This window comes from Varroa destructor, unplaced genomic scaffold, assembly GCF_002443255.2.
Source record: "Varroa destructor unplaced genomic scaffold, Vdes_3.0 BEIS01000001.1, whole genome shotgun sequence".
Taxonomy (NCBI): domain Eukaryota; kingdom Metazoa; phylum Arthropoda; class Arachnida; order Mesostigmata; family Varroidae; genus Varroa; species Varroa destructor.
In genome coordinates, this window is record NW_019211454.1 from 71366651 (window position 1) to 71376646 (window position 9996).

At 39.8% G+C, this 9996-nt stretch overlaps 1 long non-coding RNA gene across 1 annotated transcript; it reads right to left on the reverse strand.

The window, feature by feature from the left end:
• Positions 1-2172: 2172 nt before the first annotated feature.
• Positions 2173-8244, reverse strand: LOC147759049 (uncharacterized). Its single transcript, XR_015318332.1, has 2 exons — positions 7793-8244; positions 2173-3372 (listed from the first exon to the last, which is right to left on the reverse strand). It is a non-coding gene; the product is annotated as an uncharacterized LOC147759049 (long non-coding RNA).
• Positions 8245-9996: the final 1752 nt, after the last annotated feature.

Genomic DNA, 9996 nt, shown 5'->3' on the forward strand with positions numbered 1-9996 from the left:
ATATAGTAGGTAGAATAAACGAAAAGTGGTATCAAAGCTCTACACACAATATGTTGCCCCGAAGGTGGGTCAGTACATCCTCGATATTGGTTCCCGTGTCTCACGCGGTTCCAGTTTTTTTTTGTCTGTTTATCTGCATCTTTCTATCGCCCTGTCTCTTTCTACATTTTTGTGTATACGATGGCTGGTAAAGTTGATCATGCGGGGACAGTGTGTAATATGTCAGGTATCGGCGCCGTGACGCGCTGGACCACGTTATTACGCTTCTGGCTCTGTTCTGATCTGATAGATATCGGAAGTAAAATCCGATACGGGTATATTTGATGGTGAAGGACGTCACACATGTATGTATGTATGTATGAGGCATCGATCAGAACTGTGAGATCAGAATCAGCCGTCCGTGTTAGGAATGAAAGAAATCGGCTTCTCCTTTAGTTGATCAATACGCCACTGATGCAATTGTTCTCACGTAAATTGATGTGATTACTGTAACTTTCCGTTGTACGTCAATTGTATTAATCTGTATACAATCAGTGCATTTCACATACACCATATGAATTAGTGCTAGGAAACGGTAATTTACGTTAAGGCGACGCAAATTTTTGGAACAAATTATTTTTATGTCCTTCTCACTCAGGTATGATATCATACTCATGGTAATATTGCTAGGATGTTTATAATCTTGAGAATTATACTCATGAATGTATTGAAGCATATCAGCGGGGGGGGGGTGATTTGTCTGAAATGACTCGGTGTCCTACCACACCGCTAGACCACGCTGTTGACGAATTAGCGAAATACAATGATAATATGCGGCAAGTGTATCGATAGTACAGCCTAGAATAGCTATGTCCGATAGGTTTTTTTGGTACCAATAGGTGACCATATACTATAATCTTAAAATCGTAGAGTAAATTTTATTTATAATATAAACATCTACAGTATTAATAGCAACAGTACGTATGCAAAGTTTTTTTTTTTTTGGTAAATTGACTCTATATGAATTACATTCATTTTTTAGTGCGCGCACGTAACGATACACGTAGGCGAGCGGATCTGACAAGCTCTCATTTAGACATGTATGTTTCACTTTGTGGCAGTCAATGACAAATAATTATACAAAGCGATAAACATCCTTCGCAGGGATTGGCGTAAGGAAATTGTTAATATCAGCTGGTGATCCGAAAGGCCATACTGTGTTTTCGTACATCATTCCATCGCCTCGAATTAGGTCGGCTGAGAAGACAATATTAGGTCACAAACTAGGCGTATGTGCATCTTGTTTTTTGCAATTAAGGCCATACTTATATACAGTCCAATTTTACGGTTGGCCTGTTACTAACTAGTCGTGCTAAGCCATCAACTCGGAGGCTAGCGGGTAATGGGTAATGTTCGAAAATTAACGGCGTTCATTTAGGTCAATTAATCTGAAAACTGTTGAGTAATAAAAGTATCTTAAATAAGTTAAATAATAGGAAAGTTAAAACTACTAATTGGTCTGATGATGGAATGATAACTTATGCATAATTAAATGACAGCAGAATACTATTAGCTATTGCGAACTTGCATTGCATCTGTTACCAGTGTAATGAGTTTAACTTGGAACTGCTGAACATTGGTAACTTTCAAAAAAATCCAAATACCAAAAAAAGGTCCAGCTTATAAGAAATTTTGCTGTTTACTATTATTTCATCTACCGTATCATAGTTCCTAATTTGTAATAAGCAGCCACATTTTCTATCTATTTGATTAGAAAAAAATTGCCTCGTATTATACTAATAATCTACCCCCGCGGCTAGTCCAGGAATTGGAAAGCATAGTATCGGACTCGCTAGAAATGCAGTCCACATCTGATGCAAGCTCTTCACATCCTATTGGCTAAAACACAAAAACAACTACTATCTCCACTAAATTTATATGTAATCTAATATTTCAACTAACACAACCCCGCAAATTATCTCTCTCTTTCTTTGAGCCCTATCTTGTAAATATGTGGAAAAAAACTCGACATTTATCTTGCTCTGAGGCCCAGTTGGTCCTTCCCAGCTATCTGATGATGTCAAGTCTATTGCTTGTCTTCTACTCCTCCCTAGAACCTATAACGACTGCAAGCCCAAACGCTGTGGGAACAGCAACAGCACTAACAACAATAATATCAGACTTATTTCCGGGTTTGCCAGTGATAAAGATGACGGCAGCTTTAATGAAAGTAACAAGAGGCAACAAGTACTATAGCAGGCTTGCAAAGCGGCAGAAGCAGGAAGGTCTATGAAGAAGCTTCTTCGAGACCCACATATATATATATACGATATCATTTCCGCAATTGCTCATAGGTCAAAGACATCATGAGAAAGCAAATTGAAGGCTGAGTTCGAAAGGAAGGGTGTCAATGGAATAGTAAATCTTCGGACGTGATGACATCGTATGTGTAAACAATGCCATGTATGGCTGAAGTTGTTTAGGAGTCAATAATAATATGCAGAGAAAAGTAGGCTTTAGACCCCCCAATTGACAATATATACGTGCGACCAGCCCTCATAGTGAAACACTTCACCTATTTTTATGCTCCTCTGACGTGCTTTATCGGGGTACGTTTCAAACTACATCTATTATATGACTAAAAATCAACGTATACATTTGTATCTATCGTTGATATCGTTTTCGTTCTTAAAAACAAGATTAGAAGACACTTGGGAATTGCACCGTAACCATTATCAGTATTCTTTCAAAACAAGATTTTCAAGAATACTGATAATAATTGTTAAAAATAATTATTCATCTTGTGTGTATATACATATAGGGAAGAAAGGTAATTATTTTCTGTCCGATTCCGTATTGACACCCAGCCATAATCCGATGTGGAAAGTCTTCTGAGTCACCTTTCGATATTATTCCAAGGCTGCTAGAAAGGCTGTTCACCGTATCTGAAGTTCCTCAAGCAGACTAGGAAAAAAATTCTTTAATAAACTTTCCGGCGCGCGCCGACGCATTTCTTCGAAGAGTCGATGGTTTTTTTTTTATTATTGTTCGAAAAACGCATTAACCATTAAAATTCAGAAAAGCCTAACTTGTTCACCCATAGGCAACTGCATATCACTCCCCATTCAATTTTATCTTTTTGCAGTCGATTTAAAATTCGGATAGATAAAAATAGAAAAATTTTATCTATCCGAATTTGGTATGAGCAACGATTTCTTCCAAAAATTATCCTGCCATTCAGTTTTGTATATAGTTTTGTTTACTGCCGTTTGCTGAAGCTATCGTTTAGTTGCATTTGTAAAATCAAGCCTGGGACCTTATGGCAGCATATTGACATTCGTTGACTCTTTTAAGTTTCATGTTATTGTAGAGGAACACCAAATAGACCCGGGCCTGAAATAAAAAAAAAAACACCTTATTAAGATGAACACGTTTTTTATTCGGGATTTTTAGCATGTACAAAACTAACATAGCAAACTACTGTCGTCCTACCATTGTCGATGGTTGCAGAACAGACAACGTACTTAATATAATAATAATAGTTCATCACGTCTAGGATTATAAAAAAAATCCTCATTACAACTTCTTTTACGACTGCAAGCTTCTATTTTTCACCTCATTTCGGTTTAGTAAGTTATGTAACTTACGGTGTACCAGCCATTAGCGATTCCTACTGGTCACTTAATTTTACGTTTGTGCAGTGGAATCAAACTGTGCATACCAACCTGAGTTTTCATCTGCAACAAAAAATGGCTTATTAATAACACGATAGCGGCAATAATTGTACGGTTCAGGTGCCAGTTATTTCCTTGTAGCACCCGTTTTAATGATCGTGTCGGCAATAAAAGTTTATAGCAAATTATTTCATCAGCTATTTGTTTTGAAGGACCTCCGAGGACATTTACAGCTGCTGAGGGTATTCAAACTAAAGTGTCATCAATTAGTTAGCATAAAATCCAAGAAACAAATGCCTTACTTAACGAGCGCGCAAATAATTTCCTAGAAGGAACGAATTGATTGGAAAAAATCTTTTTATAATCAACGGTTAAAAATCTATGGTTATCCTTCCTGTGCTGGCTTTCATATTTTGCTGGAGCCAGCTTTTTAGTATAACATCGAGTGAAGGAAAATAGCTCGGGGTCCCACTCAGATCGACAAAGAAGTTCGTTGAAGAAGTCAACCTCGGCCCAATGTTCTGCTTGGCTCTTACACACGACACCCATTTGTATTAAATTCCAGTCAAAATTAGCTGTTAAATATATACGCCTATACATATACATATATGTAAGAAGTCAGGACTATCAGCTGAGCTTAATTTCTTCGATAGATAGCCTGAAAATAACTACGGCGACAAATCATCAAGTCAATGTCTTCAACTGTAAAAAAAGCAGTATTCATGTTAGTACTTTTTTGTGCATTTTTTGGATTAGGGTAATAGAACAAAACAATCTTCCTTTTGAGTTCAGGAAATGTATAATCAGAATCAACATTTCGTGTTTGGTCAAGTGTTGATCTTTTCGATCAGACGTCGAAGGGGCGCCCCTTGCTTAACTTCAAGGCTAATGAGTTGTGCACAAAGGCGGCTTCGGGACGAAACGACCCACTTCTATGACTGAACACAAATGGCCTCTTGCTATAGTAATGTGCCTTTATTTATCAATTAATGTCGCCAAATAATATTACCGTCTGGGACTGCTGACGCTATTGACGTCCGAAGCCAGCGTCCAGACGGGTCCCCAGAGTTAGTCCTCGAGGGCCTCACGAAAACACTTCGCTGACACGCTACAGTTTGAATGAAGGCATACTGACTTTTGATGCGAGCACTGGGACATTGTTTCGACTTGAGACAGTGTTTAAGCCAAGTGCTAACACATGGCAGTTTCCATAATATCTCTCTTTCTAACTTGTCCTCGATTTTTCAGCAAGTGTTATTTTTTTCGAACTCAAATATTTTTTAGTGGCTTTTTTCCTGTGTTTTCTACGGTACGTGTGTCAAAACGTCCTCATGAGCACAACTCTGCCAGACCGAAATTCATGGGTGTATTAAGCATGCGTTCAACCCCCAGTCTTCAGGGAAACTCAATAAATACACGTAATTAGACGTCTAACCAATTTTTTGACAAAAAATGGGATACAATTTGCTCTATTTCCTTTCATATGTCCAAACCCAGTGGCTTCTTCGTGGTTTTCTCCATTTTTCAGTAAATGCTGTATCTATCCCATGATGTAGCAGTTCGTACGGATTCTGTTTACTTTACCTATACTCGTTAACAGATGGCAACGTTTTAGAATTGGTCTCTCATGCATGCAAAAAGCGATGGGAAATGTCTTCCCCAGAACCTGCTCTATGCTATCTGCGCATGAAAGCGAGCCAATATTGACGCTTGGCTGCGTAAATAAGTAATGACGTTATGGACACCAAATCAAAATTATCGTCTCGACTACGTTATCATCCTTCACGTCCATTATGTAAAGCGTATTCATTAACATTATTACATGAACAATCGTAAACAAACGGCTCGATGATATGAGCACACGTGAACAATGTAACCTAACACAGGGCAGCGGATTGCTTAGTCTATTGATCCCTCGCCTAATATAGGCCAACAGAAAGCAGGACATCGGGGGTCGGCTAGCTTCAATCCCAACTTTTTGTTGTCTTTATCAGGCAACAATGACACTGCGATACCTCGATGGAAGCTTCGACGATTTGCGCTTTTGGTGTGGCACATAGTACGCCGAGTGAAAAGCCTGACTAGTAACAGACCGCCATAGTATGCTGAGATAGTTTTAAAGCGGGCCACTCACTTGACCGGACGCCCGGCAAAAGTGGAACAGCTAGACAAGCAAACGAGCGAATAGCGCCAATGACGACGGAAAGGGGACGAATTTATTACTTTTTGGTTAGACGATGTACATATATTGCTGTTTTCTTTTTTTCAACCTGTTTTTGCGCTTACCATTGTGTTGGTCAGCCTCTTTAAAGCACTGGTAAAAACGATACGCTGTATAGTGTTGGTAAAGGTCTTCCATAGTAGCTCTGAAGGGATAGCGTTAAGTGGCGTCTAAGTAAGGAATGGTCTAAATAATCACTATATCGAGCGTGTCGGACAAAGAAAGTCGTGTTACTTTTTGTATCTGATATCAGTGACCTCTACGACATCTAATTACGACACGGAAGGCGCATTGTCAGCCTTCAATCGAGCTTCAATCGATTGGTAACAGTTTGCCACATTAATTCCTATCTATAGAGAGCAGATGAGAGAAAAAAAATACTCAGTATACACGGTTATTACTTTGATATGCATCAATCGTAACACAAAGACAATAGCGTTATCCAAGTAGTTTTCGAAGTGTTTATCCGACAGGAAGAGAATTTTTACCATTATAGTACAACAATATGTTTCATCATGCTTATGATTGATTTCTTTAGTTAAATTATCGCTTTTTAATTATAAACCGATCGCTTATTGTGGGAATGCTCAGACTGTCTTCTATCAAATCTATTGTAAGACTGGACTTTTTGCAAACCTTGCGAACTTTTGCTTATTAATCCAAAAACACAAAATGGTCGAAAATTTCATCACAATCTACGACGGCCAATCGTTTGCTTAGAAAAAAAATCGTTTGCTACTTTGGGGTCACTACTTGCTTACGCGCGCGTATAGATTTCATTAATATTCAATCAACGCAAATTATGCTATAGCAGCGGTCTCTTGGCGCCTACCCTTGCCCGTTATGATGCTTGAAACGTCTCTATTTAGCGATACGCTATCAATTTTACAAGTACTAGTCAAATTAAAAAGCGCTAGAAGGCGGCCACCGATAGAACTGTAACTGAATTGTTCAATCCTCCACGCGGTATCATGTACAAGGTCTTATCTTCCGTGATTGCAGTGTTCTCAATCTATTGTCTTATCAATGCTGCGCTGCCATTGGCCCATTTATCTATACCGAGTTTCACTACAGGCGTGATTTGTTTAGAGTCTACACATAGACTTTACGTAATGCGGTTCTTTTTGCAATGGAGGTTTTATTCCAACCCAAACCTAACCTGTGCCGTTCAGAATTATGTGTACGTATACTTCCAGTTCGTATGTATTTTTCTGACGTATCTTTTTTATGTGGCGGGAGTGATATTATGTATGTTTAATATCAGAGAACATTGGAAAAAAAATCATATACGAGTACACTAAATGAAAAAAAAAGATACTAAATATGGTTGCTGCCTTGTAGTACAAAGAGAAATTTTTAGCTAGTCAAATACTTGAGCCACGATGATATAATGTCTTATTAGAAGGCATGCTCTGCCTTAGGCGCATTTACGTATCCCTGAAATCACAACTGCCTACCAAATAATCCTATGTAAGTAAACTCAACTGTTGATGTTCCCTTCTCCACTTCACATAGCCTTCCAACGAATTTCCTTCTTGACAATATTTAGCTTTGTGAAAGCCGTGCCTAGACAGTTTTAGTACTGCAAAACGTATAGAAATATGTTAGCGACATGATCGTTGTACCCCAATAAAAGCCACATAAACGCTTTTCGTCCGTACAGACACGCATGTCAGCAAAGGCAACATCGAATGCGTGTGGTACCACATCGTAAAAGTCAAATGCCTCAAGAGCATCCGCTGCCAACGCCCCCAACTAATTCGTTTTTCTCCTGTTATCTTGCTGCTCTGCGTTTTCTCCCGAGCTGGTCGGAACTCCTGCTTGCCAAGCGTCCAACGCTTGGCGGCACTTAGAGGCATATGTAAGCTTATTATTAAATGCTACACTAAAACGACTACGTTCTTCCAAAGCAGCTTACCTTGTCCTGTTGGCACGGTGTTCCGGCCGACGTCGGACAGTGCAGGGTAATGATGACGAGACAGACTTTTCACGTCCTACTAGAGGACAGGGCCATAATAGAAGCAGTGCTTGGGAACCGCGCATGAAGGTGCGGGCGACCGCAACGATGTCAGGCTTTCTAGCAGCTGGGGTTGGTAGACCACCCAGAACGGATTGGCCGGCGCCTATTAGAGGCGACACAACGGCTGGAGTGCAACCTTCGAGAGAGCTGCGACAGCCCATCCAGGCTCGTTCCTTGCCCAATCTTTAAGTCGTCTCACAGGGAGGCCGATATAGTTTATTGAGCTAAAAATCCTGTGTACACTCTATGATGGCTGGTGTTTTGCTGATTTCTTCAACATTCTGACAGAATAGCATAGTTTGCGCCTGTTATCCCATTGTTATATGAACACTTCGCGCACTAGAAAAAGCTTAACGGTCGCGTTTTTGAATTGGCTACCTGATATTTTCAGCGCTGTTAACTCAGTTTCAGGCACAAAAAACATACGACATGGCTTGCACAGATGTTCACCAACGGGGGAGTCCACTGAATGAAGGACTGAGGTAGCGCGTATCTACTTTATTGGAAAGGACAAATGTTTATTCAGTCCTGCTTCACGAACGCGACTGCATTTACAGGCTGAGCTATCATCGCTAATATCTAGTTGAATGAGTTGAATACGCAGACGCTTGACTGCAGTTGCCGAGATGAACCATTAAAGAAATGCTTGATAACGGTCCAAATTACAGTGGCATTCTTTTCGGGCGCCAATGCATACAATTGCCATTTTCTATGCGCAAGTTAATTTTCCCATTACTATGCGTTTTTCCAAAGTCTACGAATAAATTTTACCTCTACATCTTGGATGATGGAACAAGAAACCTGTGAAGTAGGTAGTATGATTTCGGAAAATATCCTCACGTCGATACGAACCTGCCCGTGAATCAGGTTGCGCCCATGTATATTCCCCTTTATATATCGTTCACCTGTATAATATTACGAATTCCGCCTCCGCCGACAACACAATCAGTGTAAATAAGAAAGATATATTTCGTTACGATGTTGTTCAGTTGCCGGTATCTTTATTTATAATGGTCGCGGCGGTGTTTCTAAGTATGCCTCATACAAGCAAGCTTAGTGTTTGACAGGTCGAACGCCGTCAAACTCCGTAGCCAGGGCAGATAGGAAAGGCTCCAAATAAACCAGCAACTGCGCTTGAAATGGCTCTAATGGACGTGTTCCCTGTGGTATCTTTCTATAATGCCAGGTGATTTTAAACATTCGTCGACAAAGGCGCTGAGCCGTAACGTCGACACACCCAGATAGCTATAAGAGCCTTCTATACTATGTCGTACTTTGATAGTAACGAGTGACTGTGATCCCCAAAACCACCCAATGCGAACCAATAAACACATCCACCCTAATTATAGGGACCATTTATGTCACTTGCGCGAAATATTCTTAGCAGACTGAGCAATGTACATGCTCCGCAGACCGCGCTCTGGCGCTTGGCCAAGTTTAGTTAACATGTAAAGGACCATTGTCGTCTTCCGGACCACTTAGGACAGTTCTCAGTTACCGGAGAGTTTCCTTAGAGTTTGCCCGCGAAATTTTGACAGTATGAGGTAGTGTTGACGAGATGACTGTCCAAAAATTACAACTTTTTATAATACCCTTTGACGTCACTTTTGGGAAATTTCTAAAGATGTCACTGAGCAAGAAGGGGATGCTTTAGACGATATTTTTACGGCAAATTGTTGATTTCATTGTTGTTCATCTTTAATAGTATGGCCCGTTGTTTAATATAGGCAGTTTCTATAATGACCTATGATAGTTCTTTGTTGTAAAAATGTCGATTCAGCACTTTAAAACAAACGTATTTAGGAGCTCTGCGACTAGACTATACACGGGTATAACCTAGTTTAAGCCATTAAGAAGAGCTGCCACTCTCAACGAAATCCATGGTAACGCTATTCCAATTGCAGAAAAAATACATCGGAAAAAGTACGCTACTTCGTACATCGCTAACTCCAACGATAGCGGGCTACAACCTATCATTATTAATATCCGCAAAGTCACACAGCGACCAGGTCAAACACATAATAATGCTTACTCTTTTTTTTTTTTTAAATATTTCTTCCAGTTGTTGAAACAGCAAAATTATCGTTTACATAATGGCGTTG